Genomic DNA, 19,330 nt, shown 5'->3' on the forward strand with positions numbered 1-19,330 from the left:
GGGAACGGCGCAGCCGCGACGGTGCCTCAGAGAAGCTCTTTTGGCGGCACGGGGCAGCGGCCACCCCCCCTGCAGTACCTTTATTGTACTTCTTTTATTATGCTCAGCATTTTATTCCCTATACACCTCTCAGCCTTTCCCGTGCTGAGCTTTATAACCAGCAGCGCTGCCCCGAAGGTCCCACGGTGCAGCTCTTTTAGTGACACGGGGCAGCGGCCACTCCTGCTGCAGTACCTTTATTGTAGCTCTTTTACCATGCTCAGCATTTTATTCCCTTTACACCTCTCAGCCATTCCCGTGCTGAGCTTTATAACCAGCAGCGCTGCCCCGCCGGTCCCACGGTGCAGCTCTTTTAGTGACACGGGGCAGCGGCCATACCTGCTGCATTACCTTTTGAGTATTTCTTAGACCATTGTCAAAATTTTATTCCCCTCACACTTCCCTTTGTCAATATTTTATTCCGCTCACACTTCCCAGCCTTTCCCGTGCGGCTCTTTTTACCCAGTAGCGCTGCCCCGAAGGTCCCTCGATGCAGCTCTTTTAGTGACACGGGGCAGCGGCCACTCCTGCTGCAGTACCTTTATTGTACCTCTTTTACCGTGCTCAGCATTTTATTCCCTATACACCTCTCAGCCTTTCCCGTGCGGCTCTTTTTACCCAGCAGCGCTGCCCCAAAGGTCCCGCGGTGCAGCTCTTTTAGTGACACGGGGCAGCGGCCATACCTGCTGCAGTACCTTTTGAATATTTCTTAGACCATTGTCAACATTTTATTCCGCTCACACTTCTTAGCCTTTCCCGTGCTGAACTTTTTACCCAGCAGCGCTGCCCCGAAGGTCCCGCGGTGCAGCTCTTTTAGTGACACGGGGCAGCGGCCACTCCTGCTGCAGTACCTTTATTGTACCTCTTTTACCATGCTCAGCATTTTATTCCCTTTACACCTCTCAGCCTTTCCCGTGCTGAGCTTTTTACCCAGCAGCGCTGCCCCGCCGGTCCCACGGTGCAGCTCTTTTAGTGACACGGGGCAGCGGCCATACCTGCTGCATTACCTTTTGAGTATTTCTTAGACCATTGTCAATATTTTATTCCCCTCACACTTCCCTTTGTCAATATTTTATTCCGCTCACACTTCCCAGCCTTTCCCGTTCGGCTCTTTTTACCCAGCAGCGCTGCCCCGCCGGTCCCACGGTGCAGCTCTTTTAGTGACACGGGGCAGCGGCCACTCCTGCTGCAGTACCTTTATTGTACCTCTTTTACCATGCTCAGCATTTCATTCCCTTTACACCTCTCAGCCTTTCCCGTGCTGCTCTGTATAACCATTAGCACTGCCCCGCCGGTCCCACGGTGCAGCTCTTTTAGTGACACGGGGCAGCGGCCATACCTGCTGCAGTACCTTTTGAATATTTCTTAGACCATTGTCAACATTTTATTCCCCTCACACTTCCCATTGTCAACATTTTAATCCGCTCACACTTCTTAGCCTTTCCCGTGCTGAGCTTTTTACCCAGCAGCGCTGCCCCGCCGGTCCCACGGTGCAGCTCTTTTAGTGACACGGGGCAGCGGCCATACCTGCTGCATTACCTTTTGAGTATTTCTTAGACCATTGTCAAAATTTTATTCCCCTCACACTTCCCTTTGTCAATATTTTATTCCGCTCACACTTCCCAGCCTTTCCCGTGCGGCTCTTTTTACCCAGTAGCGCTGCCCCGAAGGTCCCTCGATGCAGCTCTTTTAGTGACACGGGGCAGCGGCCACTCCTGCTGCAGTACCTTTATTGTACCTCTTTTACCGTGCTCAGCATTTTATTCCCTATACACCTCTCAGCCTTTCCCGTGCGGCTCTTTTTACCCAGCAGCGCTGCCCCAAAGGTCCCGCGGTGCAGCTCTTTTAGTGACACGGGGCAGCGGCCACTCCCGCTGCAGTACCTTTATTGTACCTCATTTACCATGCTCAGCATTTCATTCCCTTTACACCTCTCAGCCTTTCCCGTGCTGCTCTTTATAACCATTAGCACTGCCCCGCCGGTCCCACGGTGCAGCTCTTTTAGTGACACGGGGCAGCGGCCATACCTGCTGCAGTACCTTTTGAATATTTCTTAGACCATTGTCAACATTTTATTCCGCTCACACTTCTTAGCCTTTCCCGTGCTGAACTTTTTACCCAGCAGCGCTGCCCCGAAGGTCCCGCGGTGCAGCTCTTTTAGTGACACGGGGCAGCGGCCACTCCTGCTGCAGTACCTTTATTGTACCTCTTTTACCATGCTCAGCATTTTATTCCCTTTACACCTCTCAGCCTTTCCCGTGCTGAGCTTTTTACCCAGCAGCGCTGCCCCGCCGGTCCCACGGTGCAGCTCTTTTAGTGACACGGGGCAGCGGCCATACCTGCTGCATTACCTTTTGAGTATTTCTTAGACCATTGTCAATATTTTATTCCCCTCACACTTCCCTTTGTCAATATTTTATTCCGCTCACACTTCCCAGCCTTTCCCGTTCGGCTCTTTTTACCCAGCAGCGCTGCCCCGCCGGTCCCACGGTGCAGCTCTTTTAGTGACACGGGGCAGCGGCCACTCCTGCTGCAGTACCTTTATTGTACCTCTTTTACCATGCTCAGCATTTCATTCCCTTTACACCTCTCAGCCTTTCCCGTGCTGCTCTGTATAACCATTAGCACTGCCCCGCCGGTCCCACGGTGCAGCTCTTTTAGTGACACGGGGCAGCGGCCATACCTGCTGCAGTACCTTTTGAATATTTCTTAGACCATTGTCAACATTTTATTCCCCTCACACTTCCCATTGTCAACATTTTAATCCGCTCACACTTCTTAGCCTTTCCCGTGCTGAGCTTTTTACCCAGCAGCGCTGCCCCGCCGGTCCCACGGTGCAGCTCTTTTAGTGACACGGGGCAGCGGCCATACCTGCTGCATTAACTTTTGAGTATTTCTTAGACCATTGTCAATATTTTATTCCCCTCACACTTCCCTTTGTCAATATTTTATTCCGCTCACACTTCCCAGCCTTTCCCGTTCGGCTCTTTTTACCCAGTAGCGCTGCCCCGAAGGTCCCTCGATGCAGCTCTTTTAGTGACACGGGGCAGCGGCCACTCCTGCTGCAGTACCTTTATTGTACCTCTTTTACCGTGCTCAGCATTTTATTCCCTATACACCTCTCAGCCTTTCCCGTGCGGCTCTTTTTACCCAGCAGCGCTGCCCCAAAGGTCCCGCGGTGCAGCTCTTTTAGTGACACGGGGCAGCGGCCACTCCCGCTGCAGTACCTTTATTGTACCTCATTTACCATGCTCAGCATTTCATTCCCTTTACACCTCTCAGCCTTTCCCGTGCTGCTCTTTATAACCATTAGCACTGCCCCGCCGGTCCCACGGTGCAGCTCTTTTAGTGACACGGGGCAGCGGCCATACCTGCTGCAGTACCTTTTGACTATTTCTTAGACCATTGTCAACATTTTATTCCGCTCACACTTCTTAGCCTTTCCCGTGCTGAACTTTTTACCCAGTAGCGCTGCCCCGAAGGTCCCGCGGTGCAGCTCTTTTAGTGACACGGGGCAGCGGCCACTCCTGCTGCAGTACCTTTATTGTACCTCTTTTACCATGCTCAGCATTTCATTCCCTTTACACCTCTCAGCCTTTCCCGTGCTGAGCTTTTTACCCAGCAGCGCTGCCCCGCCGGTCCCACGGTGCAGCTCTTTTAGTGACACGGGGCAGCGGCCATACCTGCTGCATTACCTTTTGAGTATTTCTTAGACCATTGTCAATATTTTATTCCCCTCACACTTCCCTTTGTCAATATTTTATTCCGCTCACACTTCCCAGCCTTTCCCGTGCGGCTCTTTTTACCCAGTAGCGCTGCCCCGCCGGTCCCTCGATGCAGCTCTTTTAGTGACACGGGGCAGCGGCCACTCCTGCTGCAGTACCTTTATTGTACCTCTTTTACCGTGCTCAGCATTTTATTCCCTATACACCTCTCAGCCTTTCCCGTGCGGCTCTTTTTACCCAGCAGCGCTGCCCCAAAGGTCCCGCGGTGCAGCTCTTTTAGTGACACGGGGCAGCGGCCATACCTGCTGCAGTACCTTTTGAATATTTCTTAGACCATTGTCAATATTTTATTCCCCTCACGCTTCCCTTTGTCAATATTTTATTCCGCTCACACTTCCCAGCCTTTCCCGTGCGGCTCTTTTTACCCAGCAGCGCTGCCCCGAAGGTCCCTCGGTGCAGCTCTCTTAGTGACACGGGGCAGGGGCGGAGAGCCCTCTAGGTGCGGCTCCTCTGTGGCACTTTACCGTGTTCTATTTTATTTCATTGGTACCTCGCGCATTGCGCCGGGCGGCTCATTCGGAGACATGCGCCGGCTCTCACAGCGCCCCGCCCGCCGCCGCTCCCCGGGGCCCTCCCCGCTGCTCTCGGGAGATCGCACACCGCAGGCGGCCCAAGCCCCGTCCCGCCGACGGCACTCGCCACCCGCCGCCCGCCGCCGCGTTCTCCCGCTGCCTACCGGCACGAAGCGGCGCTGCCGATGACGGAGCCGATGCGCGGCTGCCACGCCGCTTTCCCCGCGCCTCAGGGCCGGCGGCTTCGGCCCCACAGGGCGGCGTCCCCGCATCCGGGCCAGCCCGCGGAGCTCCTGCCGCCGCCGCCGCCGCCCCCCGACTGAGGGGCCGCGACGCCGGCGCCCCCTTTTATACTCCGCACCCCCCTTTTCCCGCCACTGCCGCGCTGGGCTCCCCCCGCCTCAAAACCGCCCTGAAGCGCCCAAGGCGGGAACGGCGCAGCCGCGACGGTGCCTCAGAGAAGCTCTTTTGGCGGCACGGGGCAGCGGCCACCCCCCCTGCAGTACCTTTATTGTACTTCTTTTATTATGCTCAGCATTTTATTCCCTATACACCTCTCAGCCTTTCCCGTGCTGAGCTTTATAACCAGCAGCGCTGCCCCGAAGGTCCCACGGTGCAGCTCTTTTAGTGACACGGGGCAGCGGCCACTCCTGCTGCAGTACCTTTATTGTAGCTCTTTTACCATGCTCAGCATTTTATTCCCTTTACACCTCTCAGCCATTCCCGTGCTGAGCTTTATAACCAGCAGCGCTGCCCCGCCGGTCCCACGGTGCAGCTCTTTTAGTGACACGGGGCAGCGGCCATACCTGCTGCATTACCTTTTGAGTATTTCTTAGACCATTGTCAATATTTTATTCCCCTCACACTTCCCTTTGTCAATATTTTATTCCGCTCACACTTCCCAGCCTTTCCCGTGCGGCTCTTTTTACCCAGTAGCGCTGCCCCGAAGGTCCCTCGATGCAGCTCTTTTAGTGACACGGGGCAGCGGCCACTCCTGCTGCAGTACCTTTATTGTACCTCTTTTACCGTGCTCAGCATTTTATTCCCTATACACCTCTCAGCCTTTCCCGTGCGGCTCTTTTTACCCAGCAGCGCTGCCCCAAAGGTCCCGCGGTGCAGCTCTTTTAGTGACACGGGGCAGCGGCCATACCTGCTGCAGTACCTTTTGAATATTTCTTAGACCATTGTCAATATTTTATTCCCCTCACGCTTCCCTTTGTCAATATTTTATTCCGCTCACACTTCCCAGCCTTTCCCGTGCGGCTCTTTTTACCCAGCAGCGCTGCCCCGAAGGTCCCTCGGTGCAGCTCTCTTAGTGACACGGGGCAGGGGCGGAGAGCCCTCTAGGTGCGGCTCCTCTGTGGCACTTTACCGTGTTCTATTTTATTTCATTGGTACCTCGCGCATTGCGCCGGGCGGCTCATTCGGAGACATGCGCCGGCTCTCATAGCGCCCCGCCCGCCGCCGCTCCCCGGGGCCCTCCCCGCTGCTCTCGGGAGATCGCACACCGCAGGCGGCCCAAGCCCCGTCCCGCCGACGGCACTCGCCACCCGCCGCCCGCCGCCGCGTTCTCCCGCTGCCTACCGGCACGAAGCGGCGCTGCCGATGACGGAGCCGATGCGCGGCTGCCACGCCGCTTTCCCCGCGCCTCAGGGCCGGCGGCTTCGGCCCCACAGGGCGGCGTCCCCGCATCCGGGCCAGCCCGCGGAGCTCCTGCCGCCGCCGCCGCCGCCCCCCGACTGAGGGGCCGCGACGCCGGCGCCCCCTTTTATACTCCGCACCCCCCTTTTCCCGCCACTGCCGCGCTGGGCTCCCCCCGCCTCAAAACCGCCCTGAAGCGCCCAAGGCGGGAACGGCGCAGCCGCGACGGTGCCTCAGAGAAGCTCTTTTGGCGGCACGGGGCAGCGGCCACCCCCCCTGCAGTACCTTTATTGTACTTCTTTTATTATGCTCAGCATTTTATTCCCTATACACCTCTCAGCCTTTCCCGTGCTGAGCTTTATAACCAGCAGCGCTGCCCCGAAGGTCCCACGGTGCAGCTCTTTTAGTGACACGGGGCAGCGGCCACTCCTGCTGCAGTACCTTTATTGTAGCTCTTTTACCATGCTCAGCATTTTATTCCCTTTACACCTCTCAGCCATTCCCGTGCTGAGCTTTATAACCAGCAGCGCTGCCCCGCCGGTCCCACGGTGCAGCTCTTTTAGTGACACGGGGCAGCGGCCATACCTGCTGCATTACCTTTTGAGTATTTCTTAGACCATTGTCAATATTTTATTCCCCTCACACTTCCCTTTGTCAATATTTTATTCCGCTCACACTTCCCAGCCTTTCCCGTGCGGCTCTTTTTACCCAGTAGCGCTGCCCCGAAGGTCCCTCGATGCAGCTCTTTTAGTGACACGGGGCAGCGGCCACTCCTGCTGCAGTACCTTTATTGTACCTCTTTTACCGTGCTCAGCATTTTATTCCCTATACACCTCTCAGCCTTTCCCGTGCGGCTCTTTTTACCCAGCAGCGCTGCCCCAAAGGTCCCGCGGTGCAGCTCTTTTAGTGACACGGGGCAGCGGCCACTCCCGCTGCAGTACCTTTTGAGTATTTCTTAGACCATTGTCAATATTTTATTCCCCTCACACTTCCCTTTGTCAATATTTTATTCCGCTCACACTTCCCAGCCTTTCCCGTTCGGCTCTTTTTACCCAGTAGCGCTGCCCCGAAGGTCCCTCGATGCAGCTCTTTTAGTGACACGGGGCAGCGGCCACTCCTGCTGCAGTACCTTTATTGTACCTCTTTTACCGTGCTCAGCATTTTATTCCCTATACACCTCTCAGCCTTTCCCGTGCGGCTCTTTTTACCCAGCAGCGCTGCCCCAAAGGTCCCGCGGTGCAGCTCTTTTAGTGACACGGGGCAGCGGCCATACCTGCTGCAGTACCTTTTGAATATTTCTTAGACCATTGTCAATATTTTATTCCCCTCACGCTTCCCTTTGTCAATATTTTATTCCGCTCACACTTCCCAGCCTTTCCCGTGCGGCTCTTTTTACCCAGCAGCGCTGCCCCGAAGGTCCCTCGGTGCAGCTCTCTTAGTGACACGGGGCAGGGGCGGAGAGCCCTCTAGGTGCGGCTCCTCTGTGGCACTTTACCGTGTTCTATTTTATTTCATTGGTACCTCGCGCATTGCGCCGGGCGGCTCATTCGGAGACATGCGCCGGCTCTCACAGCGCCCCGCCCGCCGCCGCTCCCCGGGGCCCTCCCCGCTGCTCTCGGGAGATCGCACACCGCAGGCGGCCCAAGCCCCGTCCCGCCGACGGCACTCGCCACCCGCCGCCCGCCGCCGCGTTCTCCCGCTGCCTACCGGCACGAAGCGGCGCTGCCGATGACGGAGCCGATGCGCGGCTGCCACGCCGCTTTCCCCGCGCCTCAGGGCCGGCGGCTTCGGCCCCACAGGGCGGCGTCCCCGCATCCGGGCCAGCCCGCGGAGCTCCTGCCGCCGCCGCCGCCGCCCCCCGACTGAGGGGCCGCGACGCCGGCGCCCCCTTTTATACTCCGCACCCCCCTTTTCCCGCCACTGCCGCGCTGGGCTCCCCCCGCCTCAAAACCGCCCTGAAGCGCCCAAGGCGGGAACGGCGCAGCCGCGACGGTGCCTCAGAGAAGCTCTTTTGGCGGCACGGGGCAGCGGCCACCCCCCCTGCAGTACCTTTATTGTACTTCTTTTATTATGCTCAGCATTTTATTCCCTATACACCTCTCAGCCTTTCCCGTGCTGAGCTTTATAACCAGCAGCGCTGCCCCGAAGGTCCCACGGTGCAGCTCTTTTAGTGACACGGGGCAGCGGCCACTCCTGCTGCAGTACCTTTATTGTAGCTCTTTTACCATGCTCAGCATTTTATTCCCTTTACACCTCTCAGCCATTCCCGTGCTGAGCTTTATAACCAGCAGCGCTGCCCCGCCGGTCCCACGGTGCAGCTCTTTTAGTGACACGGGGCAGCGGCCATACCTGCTGCATTACCTTTTGAGTATTTCTTAGACCATTGTCAAAATTTTATTCCCCTCACACTTCCCTTTGTCAATATTTTATTCCGCTCACACTTCCCAGCCTTTCCCGTGCGGCTCTTTTTACCCAGTAGCGCTGCCCCGAAGGTCCCTCGATGCAGCTCTTTTAGTGACACGGGGCAGCGGCCACTCCTGCTGCAGTACCTTTATTGTACCTCTTTTACCGTGCTCAGCATTTTATTCCCTATACACCTCTCAGCCTTTCCCGTGCGGCTCTTTTTACCCAGCAGCGCTGCCCCAAAGGTCCCGCGGTGCAGCTCTTTTAGTGACACGGGGCAGCGGCCACTCCCGCTGCAGTACCTTTATTGTACCTCATTTACCATGCTCAGCATTTCATTCCCTTTACACCTCTCAGCCTTTCCCGTGCTGCTCTTTATAACCATTAGCACTGCCCCGCCGGTCCCACGGTGCAGCTCTTTTAGTGACACGGGGCAGCGGCCATACCTGCTGCAGTACCTTTTGAATATTTCTTAGACCATTGTCAATATTTTATTCCCCTCACGCTTCCCTTTGTCAATATTTTATTCCGCTCACACTTCCCAGCCTTTCCCGTGCGGCTCTTTTTACCCAGCAGCGCTGCCCCGAAGGTCCCTCGGTGCAGCTCTCTTAGTGACACGGGGCAGGGGCGGAGAGCCCTCTAGGTGCGGCTCCTCTGTGGCACTTTACCGTGTTCTATTTTATTTCATTGGTACCTCGCGCATTGCGCCGGGCGGCTCATTCGGAGACATGCGCCGGCTCTCACAGCGCCCCGCCCGCCGCCGCTCCCCGGGGCCCTCCCCGCTGCTCTCGGGAGATCGCACACCGCAGGCGGCCCAAGCCCCGTCCCGCCGACGGCACTCGCCACCCGCCGCCCGCCGCCGCGTTCTCCCGCTGCCTACCGGCACGAAGCGGCGCTGCCGATGACGGAGCCGATGCGCGGCTGCCACGCCGCTTTCCCCGCGCCTCAGGGCCGGCGGCTTCGGCCCCACAGGGCGGCGTCCCCGCATCCGGGCCAGCCCGCGGAGCTCCTGCCGCCGCCGCCGCCGCCCCCCGACTGAGGGGCCGCGACGCCGGCGCCCCCTTTTATACTCCGCACCCCCCTTTTCCCGCCACTGCCGCGCTGGGCTCCCCCCGCCTCAAAACCGCCCTGAAGCGCCCAAGGCGGGAACGGCGCAGCCGCGACGGTGCCTCAGAGAAGCTCTTTTGGCGGCACGGGGCAGCGGCCACCCCCCCTGCAGTACCTTTATTGTACTTCTTTTATTATGCTCAGCATTTTATTCCCTATACACCTCTCAGCCTTTCCCGTGCTGAGCTTTTTACCCAGCAGCGCTGCCCCGCCGGTCCCACGGTGCAGCTCTTTTAGTGACACGGGGCAGCGGCCACTCCTGCTGCAGTACCTTTTGAATATTTCTTAGACCATTGTCAATATTTTATTCCCCTCACACTTCCCTTTGTCAATATTTTATTCCGCTCACACTTCCCAGCATTTCCCGGGCGGCTCTTTTTACCCAGTAGCGCTGCCCCGCCGGTCCCTCGATGCAGCTCTTTTAGTGACACGGGGCAGCGGCCACTCCCGCTGCAGTACCTTTATTGTACCTCATTTACCATGCTCAGCATTTCATTCCCTTTACACCTCTCAGCCTTTCCCGTGCTGCTCTTTATAACCATTAGCACTGCCCCGCCGGTCCCACGGTGCAGCTCTTTTAGTGACACGGGGCAGCGGCCATACCTGCTGCAGTACCTTTTGAATATTTCTTAGACCATTGTCAACATTTTATTCCGCTCACACTTCTTAGCCTTTCCCGTGCTGAACTTTTTACCCAGCAGCGCTGCCCCGAAGGTCCCGCGGTGCAGCTCTTTTAGTGACACGGGGCAGCGGCCACTCCTGCTGCAGTACCTTTATTGTACCTCTTTTACCATGCTCAGCATTTTATTCCCTTTACACCTCTCAGCCATTCCCGTGCTGAGCTTTATAACCAGCAGCGCTGCCCCGAAGGTCCCGCGGTGCAGCTCTTTTAGTGACACGGGGCAGCGGCCACTCCTGCTGCAGTACCTTTATTGTACCTCTTTTACCATGCTCAGCATTTTATTCCCTATACACCTCTCAGCCTTTCCCGTGCTGAGCTTTTTACCCAGCAGCGCTGCCCCGCCGGTCCCACGGTGCAGCTCTTTTAGTGACACGGGGCAGCGGCCATACCTGCTGCATTACCTTTTGAATATTTCTTAGACCATTGTCAATATTTTATTCCCCTCACGCTTCCCTTTGTCAATATTTTATTCCGCTCACACTTCCCAGCCTTTCCCGTGCGGCTCTTTTTACCCAGCAGCGCTGCCCCGAAGGTCCCTCGGTGCAGCTCTCTTAGTGACACGGGGCAGGGGCGGAGAGCCCTCTAGGTGCGGCTCCTCTGTGGCACTTTACCGTGTTCTATTTTATTTCATTGGTACCTCGCGCATTGCGCCGGGCGGCTCATTCGGAGACATGCGCCGGCTCTCACAGCGCCCCGCCCGCCGCCGCTCCCCGGGGCCCTCCCCGCTGCTCTCGGGAGATCGCACACCGCAGGCGGCCCAAGCCCCGTCCCGCCGACGGCACTCGCCACCCGCCGCCCGCCGCCGCGTTCTCCCGCTGCCTACCGGCACGAAGCGGCGCTGCCGATGACGGAGCCGATGCGCGGCTGCCACGCCGCTTTCCCCGCGCCTCAGGGCCGGCGGCTTCGGCCCCACAGGGCGGCGTCCCCGCATCCGGGCCAGCCCGCGGAGCTCCTGCCGCCGCCGCCCCCCGACTGAGGGGCCGCGACGCCGGCGCCCCCTTTTATACTCCGCACCCCCCTTTTCCCGCCACTGCCGCGCTGGGCTCCCCCCGCCTCAAAACCGCCCTGAAGCGCCCAAGGCGGGAACGGCGCAGCCGCGACGGTGCCTCAGAGAAGCTCTTTTAGCGGCACGGGGCAGCGGCCACCCCCCCTGCAGTACCTTTATTGTACTTCTTTTATTATGCTCAGCATTTTATTCCCTATACACCTCTCAGCCTTTCCCGTGCTGAGCTTTATAACCAGCAGCGCTGCCCCGCCGGTCCCACGGTGCAGCTCTTTTAGTGACACGGGGCAGCGGCCACTCCCGCTGCAGTACCTTTATTGTACCTCTTTTACCATGCTCAGCATTTTATTCCCTTTACACCTCTCAGCCTTTCCCGTGCTGCTCTTTATAACCATTAGCACTGCCCCGCCGGTCCCGCGGTGCAGCTCTTTTAGTGACACGGGGCAGCGTCCACTCCTGCTGCAGTACCTTTATTGTACCTCTTTTACCATGCTCAGCATTTTATTCCCTATACACCTCTCAGCCTTTCCCGTGCTGAGCTTTTTACCCAGCAGCGCTGCCCCGCCAGTCCCACGGTGCAGCTCTTTTAGTGACACGGGGCAGCGGCCATACCTGCTGCTGTACCTTTTGAATATTTCTTAGACCATTGTCAATATTTTATTCCCCTCACGCTTCCCTTTGTCAATATTTTATTCCGCTCACTCTTCCCAGCCTTTCCCGTGCGGCTCTTTTTACCCAGCAGCGCTGCCCCGAAGGTCCCTCGGTGCAGCTCTCTTAGTGACACGGGGCAGGGGCGGAGAGCCCTCTAGGTGCGGCTCCTCTGTGGCACTTTACCGTGTTCTATTTTATTTCATTGGTACCTCGCGCATTGCGCCGGGCGGCTCATTCGGAGACATGCGCCGGCTCTCACAGCGCCCCGCCCGCCGCCGCTCCCCGGGGCCCTCCCCGCTGCTCTCGGGAGATCGCACACCGCAGGCGGCCCAAGCCCCGTCCCGCCGACGGCACTCGCCACCCGCCGCCCGCCGCCGCGTTCTCCCGCTGCCTACCGGCACGAAGCGGCGCTGCCGATGACGGAGCCGATGCGCGGCTGCCACGCCGCTTTCCCCGCGCCTCAGGGCCGGCGGCTTCGGCCCCACAGGGCGGCGTCCCCGCATCCGGGCCAGCCCGCGGAGCTCCTGCCGCCGCCGCCGCCGCCCCCCGACTGAGGGGCCGCGACGCCGGCGCCCCCTTTTATACTCCGCACCCCCCTTTTCCCGCCACTGCCGCGCTGGGCTCCCCCCGCCTCAAAACCGCCCTGAAGCGCCCAAGGCGGGAACGGCGCAGCCGCGACGGTGCCTCAGAGAAGCTCTTTTGGCGGCACGGGGCAGCGGCCACCCCCCCTGCAGTACCTTTATTGTACTTCTTTTATTATGCTCAGCATTTTATTCCCTATACACCTCTCAGCCTTTCCCGTGCTGAGCTTTTTACCCAGCAGCGCTGCCCCGCCGGTCCCACGGTGCAGCTCTTTTAGTGACACGGGGCAGCGGCCACTCCTGCTGCAGTACCTTTTGAATATTTCTTAGACCATTGTCAATATTTTATTCCCCTCACACTTCCCTTTGTCAATATTTTATTCCGCTCACACTTCCCAGCATTTCCCGGGCGGCTCTTTTTACCCAGTAGCGCTGCCCCGAAGGTCCCTCGATGCAGCTCTTTTAGTGACACGGGGCAGCGGCCACTCCTGCTGCAGTACCTTTATTGTACCTCTTTTACCGTGCTCAGCATTTTATTCCCTATACACCTCTCAGCCTTTCCCGTGCGGCTCTTTTTACCCAGCAGCGCTGCCCCAAAGGTCCCGCGGTGCAGCTCTTTTAGTGACACGGGGCAGCGGCCACTCCCGCTGCAGTACCTTTATTGTACCTCATTTACCATGCTCAGCATTTCATTCCCTTTACACCTCTCAGCCTTTCCCGTGCTGCTCTTTATAACCATTAGCGCTGCCCCGCCGGTCCCACGGTGCAGCTCTTTTAGTGACACGGGGCAGCGGCCATACCTGCTGCAGTACCTTTTGAATATTTCTTAGACCATTGTCAACATTTTATTCCGCTCACACTTCTTAGCCTTTCCCGTGCTGAACTTTTTACCCAGCAGCGCTGCCCCGAAGGTCCCGCGGTGCAGCTCTTTTAGTGACACGGGGCAGCGGCCACTCCTGCTGCAGTACCTTTATTGTACCTCTTTTACCATGCTCAGCATTTTATTCCCTATACACCTCTCAGCCTTTCCCGTGCTGAGCTTTTTACCCAGCAGCGCTGCCCCGCCGGTCCCACGGTGCAGCTCTTTTAGTGACACGGGGCAGCGGCCATACCTGCTGCAGTACCTTTTGAATATTTCTTAGACCATTGTCAATATTTTATTCCCCTCACGCTTCCCTTTGTCAATATTTTATTCCGCTCACACTTCCCAGCCTTTCCCGTGCGGCTCTTTTTACCCAGCAGCGCTGCCCCGAAGGTCCCTCGGTGCAGCTCTCTTAGTGACACGGGGCAGGGGCGGAGAGCCCTCTAGGTGCGGCTCCTCTGTGGCACTTTACCGTGTTCTATTTTATTTCATTGGTACCTCGCGCATTGCGCCGGGCGGGTCATTCGGAGACATGCGCCGGCTCTCACAGCGCCCCGCCCGCCGCCGCTCCCCGGGGCCCTCCCCGCTGCTCTCGGGAGATCGCACACCGCAGGCGGCCCAAGCCCCGTCCCGCCGACGGCACTCGCCACCCGCCGCCCGCCGCCGCGTTCTCCCGCTGCCTACCGGCACGAAGCGGCGCTGCCGATGACGGAGCCGATGCGCGGCTGCCACGCCGCTTTCCCCGCGCCTCAGGGCCGGCGGCTTCGGCCCCACAGGGCGGCGTCCCCGCATCCGGGCCAGCCCGCGGAGCTCCTGCCGCCGCCGCCGCCGCCCCCCGACTGAGGGGCCGCGACGCCGGCGCCCCCTTTTATACTCCGCACCCCCCTTTTCCCGCCACTGCCGCGCTGGGCTCCCCCCGCCTCAAAACCGCCCTGAAGCGCCCAAGGCGGGAACGGCGCAGCCGCGACGGTGCCTCAGAGAAGCTCTTTTGGCGGCACGGGGCAGCGGCCACCCCCCCTGCAGTACCTTTATTGTACTTCTTTTATTATGCTCAGCATTTTATTCCCTATACACCTCTCAGCCTTTCCCGTGCTGAGCTTTATAACCAGCAGCGCTGCCCCGAAGGTCCCACGGTGCAGCTCTTTTAGTGACACGGGGCAGCGGCCACTCCTGCTGCAGTACCTTTATTGTAGCTCTTTTACCATGCTCAGCATTTTATTCCCTTTACACCTCTCAGCCATTCCCGTGCTGAGCTTTATAACCAGCAGCGCTGCCCCGCCGGTCCCACGGTGCAGCTCTTTTAGTGACACGGGGCAGCGGCCATACCTGCTGCATTACCTTTTGAGTATTTCTTAGACCATTGTCAAAATTTTATTCCCCTCACACTTCCCTTTGTCAATATTTTATTCCGCTCACACTTCCCAGCCTTTCCCGTGCGGCTCTTTTTACCCAGTAGCGCTGCCCCGAAGGTCCCTCGATGCAGCTCTTTTAGTGACACGGGGCAGCGGCCACTCCTGCTGCAGTACCTTTATTGTACCTCTTTTACCGTGCTCAGCATTTTATTCCCTATACACCTCTCAGCCTTTCCCGTGCGGCTCTTTTTACCCAGCAGCGCTGCCCCAAAGGTCCCGCGGTGCAGCTCTTTTAGTGACACGGGGCAGCGGCCATACCTGCTGCAGTACCTTTTGAATATTTCTTAGACCATTGTCAACATTTTATTCCGCTCACACTTCTTAGCCTTTCCCGTGCTGAACTTTTTACCCAGCAGCGCTGCCCCGAAGGTCCCGCGGTGCAGCTCTTTTAGTGACACGGGGCAGCGGCCACTCCTGCTGCAGTACCTTTATTGTACCTCTTTTACCATGCTCAGCATTTTATTCCCTTTACACCTCTCAGCCTTTCCCGTGCTGAGCTTTTTACCCAGCAGCGCTGCCCCGCCGGTCCCACGGTGCAGCTCTTTTAGTGACACGGGGCAGCGGCCATACCTGCTGCATTACCTTTTGAGTATTTCTTAGACCATTGTCAATATTTTATTCCCCTCACACTTCCCTTTGTCAATATTTTATTCCGCTCACACTTCCCAGCCTTTCCCGTTCGGCTCTTTTTACCCAGCAGCGCTGCCCCGCCGGTCCCACGGTGCAGCTCTTTTAGTGACACGGGGCAGCGGCCACTCCTGCTGCAGTACCTTTATTGTACCTCTTTTACCATGCTCAGCATTTCATTCCCTTTACACCTCTCAGCCTTTCCCGTGCTGCTCTGTATAACCATTAGCACTGCCCCGCCGGTCCCACGGTGCAGCTCTTTTAGTGACACGGGGCAGCGGCCATACCTGCTGCAGTACCTTTTGAATATTTCTTAGACCATTGTCAACATTTTATTCCCCTCACACTTCCCATTGTCAACATTTTAATCCGCTCACACTTCTTAGCCTTTCCCGTGCTGAGCTTTTTACCCAGCAGCGCTGCCCCGCCGGTCCCACGGTGCAGCTCTTTTAGTGACACGGGGCAGCGGCCATACCTGCTGCATTAACTTTTGAGTATTTCTTAGACCATTGTCAATATTTTATTCCCCTCACACTTCCCTTTGTCAATATTTTATTCCGCTCACACTTCCCAGCCTTTCCCGTTCGGCTCTTTTTACCCAGTAGCGCTGCCCCGAAGGTCCCTCGATGCAGCTCTTTTAGTGACACGGGGCAGCGGCCACTCCTGCTGCAGTACCTTTATTGTACCTCTTTTACCGTGCTCAGCATTTTATTCCCTATACACCTCTCAGCCTTTCCCGTGCGGCTCTTTTTACCCAGCAGCGCTGCCCCAAAGGTCCCGCGGTGCAGCTCTTTTAGTGACACGGGGCAGCGGCCACTCCCGCTGCAGTACCTTTATTGTACCTCATTTACCATGCTCAGCATTTCATTCCCTTTACACCTCTCAGCCTTTCCCGTGCTGCTCTTTATAACCATTAGCACTGCCCCGCCGGTCCCACGGTGCAGCTCTTTTAGTGACACGGGGCAGCGGCCATACCTGCTGCAGTACCTTTTGACTATTTCTTAGACCATTGTCAACATTTTATTCCGCTCACACTTCTTAGCCTTTCCCGTGCTGAACTTTTTACCCAGCAGCGCTGCCCCGAAGGTCCCGCGGTGCAGCTCTTTTAGTGACACGGGGCAGCGGCCACTCCTGCTGCAGTACCTTTATTGTACCTCTTTTACCATGCTCAGCATTTCATTCCCTTTACACCTCTCAGCCTTTCCCGTGCTGAGCTTTTTACCCAGCAGCGCTGCCCCGCCGGTCCCACGGTGCAGCTCTTTTAGTGACACGGGGCAGCGGCCATACCTGCTGCATTACCTTTTGAGTATTTCTTAGACCATTGTCAATATTTTATTCCCCTCACACTTCCCTTTGTCAATATTTTATTCCGCTCACACTTCCCAGCCTTTCCCGTGCGGCTCTTTTTACCCAGTAGCGCTGCCCCGCCGGTCCCTCGATGCAGCTCTTTTAGTGACACGGGGCAGCGGCCACTCCTGCTGCAGTACCTTTATTGTACCTCTTTTACCGTGCTCAGCATTTTATTCCCTATACACCTCTCAGCCTTTCCCGTGCGGCTCTTTTTACCCAGCAGCGCTGCCCCAAAGGTCCCGCGGTGCAGCTCTTTTAGTGACACGGGGCAGCGGCCATACCTGCTGCAGTACCTTTTGAATATTTCTTAGACCATTGTCAATATTTTATTCCCCTCACGCTTCCCTTTGTCAATATTTTATTCCGCTCACACTTCCCAGCCTTTCCCGTGCGGCTCTTTTTACCCAGCAGCGCTGCCCCGAAGGTCCCTCGGTGCAGCTCTCTTAGTGACACGGGGCAGGGGCGGAGAGCCCTCTAGGTGCGGCTCCTCTGTGGCACTTTACCGTGTTCTATTTTATTTCATTGGTACCTCGCGCATTGCGCCGGGCGGCTCATTCGGAGACATGCGCCGGCTCTCACAGCGCCCCGCCCGCCGCCGCTCCCCGGGGCCCTCCCCGCTGCTCTCGGGAGATCGCACACCGCAGGCGGCCCAAGCCCCGTCCCGCCGACGGCACTCGCCACCCGCCGCCCGCCGCCGCGTTCTCCCGCTGCCTACCGGCACGAAGCGGCGCTGCCGATGACGGAGCCGATGCGCGGCTGCCACGCCGCTTTCCCCGCGCCTCAGGGCCGGCGGCTTCGGCCCCACAGGGCGGCGTCCCCGCATCCGGGCCAGCCCGCGGAGCTCCTGCCGCCGCCGCCGCCGCCCCCCGACTGAGGGGCCGCGACGCCGGCGCCCCCTTTTATACTCCGCACCCCCCTTTTCCCGCCACTGCCGCGCTGGGCTCCCCCCGCCTCAAAACCGCCCTGAAGCGCCCAAGGCGGGAACGGCGCAGCCGCGACGGTGCCTCAGAGAAGCTCTTTTGGCGGCACGGGGCAGCGGCCACCCCCCCTGCAGTACCTTTATTGTACTTCTTTTATTATGCTCAGCATTTTATTCCCTATACACCTCTCAGCCTTTCCCGTGCTGAGCTTTATAACCAGCAGCGCTGCCCCGAAGGTCCCACGGTGCAGCTCTTTTAGTGACACGGGGCAGCGGCCACTCCTGCTGCAGTACCTTTATTGTAGCTCTTTTACCATGCTCAGCATTTTATTCCCTTTACACCTCTCAGCCATTCCCGTGCTGAGCTTTATAACCAGCAGCGCTGCCCCGCCGGTCCCACGGTGCAGCTCTTTTAGTGACACGGGGCAGCGGCCATACCTGCTGCATTACCTTTTGAGTATTTCTTAGACCATTGTCAATATTTTATTCCCCTCACGCTTCCCTTTGTCAATATTTTATTCCGCTCACACTTCCCAGCCTTTCCCGTGCGGCTCTTTTTACCCAGTAGCGCTGCCCCGAAGGTCCCTCGATGCAGCTCTTTTAGTGACACGGGGCAGCGGCCACTCCTGCTGCAGTACCTTTATTGTACCTCTTTTACCGTGCTCAGCATTTTATTCCCTATACACCTCTCAGCCTTTCCCGTGCGGCTCTTTTTACCCAGCAGCGCTGCCCCAAAGGTCCCGCGGTGCAGCTCTTTTAGTGACACGGGGCAGCGGCCACTCCCGCTGCAGTACCTTTATTGTACCTCATTTACCATGCTCAGCATTTCATTCCCTTTACACCTCTCAGCCTTTCCCGTGCTGCTCTTTATAACCATTAGCACTGCCCCGCCGGTCCCACGGTGCAGCTCTTTTAGTGACACGGGGCAGCGGCCATACCTGCTGCAGTACCTTTTGAATATTTCTTAGACCATTGTCAACATTTTATTCCGCTCACACTTCTTAGCCTTTCCCGTGCTGAACTTTTTACCCAGCAGCGCTGCCCCGAAGGTCCCGCGGTGCAGCTCTTTTAGTGACACGGGGCAGCGGCCACTCCTGCTGCAGTACCTTTATTGTACCTCTTTTACCATGCTCAGCATTTTATTCCCTTTACACCTCTCAGCCTTTCCCGTGCTGAGCTTTTTACCCAGCAGCGCTGCCCCGCCGGTCCCACGGTGCAGCTCTTTTAGTGACACGGGGCAGCGGCCATACCTGCTGCATTACCTTTTGAGTATTTCTTAGACCATTGTCAATATTTTATTCCCCTCACACTTCCCTTTGTCAATATTTTATTCCGCTCACACTTCCCAGCCTTTCCCGTTCGGCTCTTTTTACCCAGCAGCGCTGCCCCGCCGGTCCCACGGTGCAGCTCTTTTAGTGACACGGGGCAGCGGCCACTCCTGCTGCAGTACCTTTATTGTACCTCTTTTACCATGCTCAGCATTTCATTCCCTTTACACCTCTCAGCCTTTCCCGTGCTGCTCTGTATAACCATTAGCACTGCCCCGCCGGTCCCACGGTGCAGCTCTTTTAGTGACACGGGGCAGCGGCCATACCTGCTGCAGTACCTTTTGAATATTTCTTAGACCATTGTCAACATTTTATTCCCCTCACACTTCCCATTGTCAACATTTTAATCCGCTCACACTTCTTAGCCTTTCCCGTGCTGAGCTTTTTACCCAGCAGCGCTGCCCCGCCGGTCCCACGGTGCAGCTCTT

This window comes from Aphelocoma coerulescens, chromosome 1A, assembly GCF_041296385.1.
Source record: "Aphelocoma coerulescens isolate FSJ_1873_10779 chromosome 1A, UR_Acoe_1.0, whole genome shotgun sequence".
In the NCBI taxonomy this organism is placed as follows: Eukaryota; Metazoa; Chordata; class Aves; order Passeriformes; family Corvidae; genus Aphelocoma; species Aphelocoma coerulescens.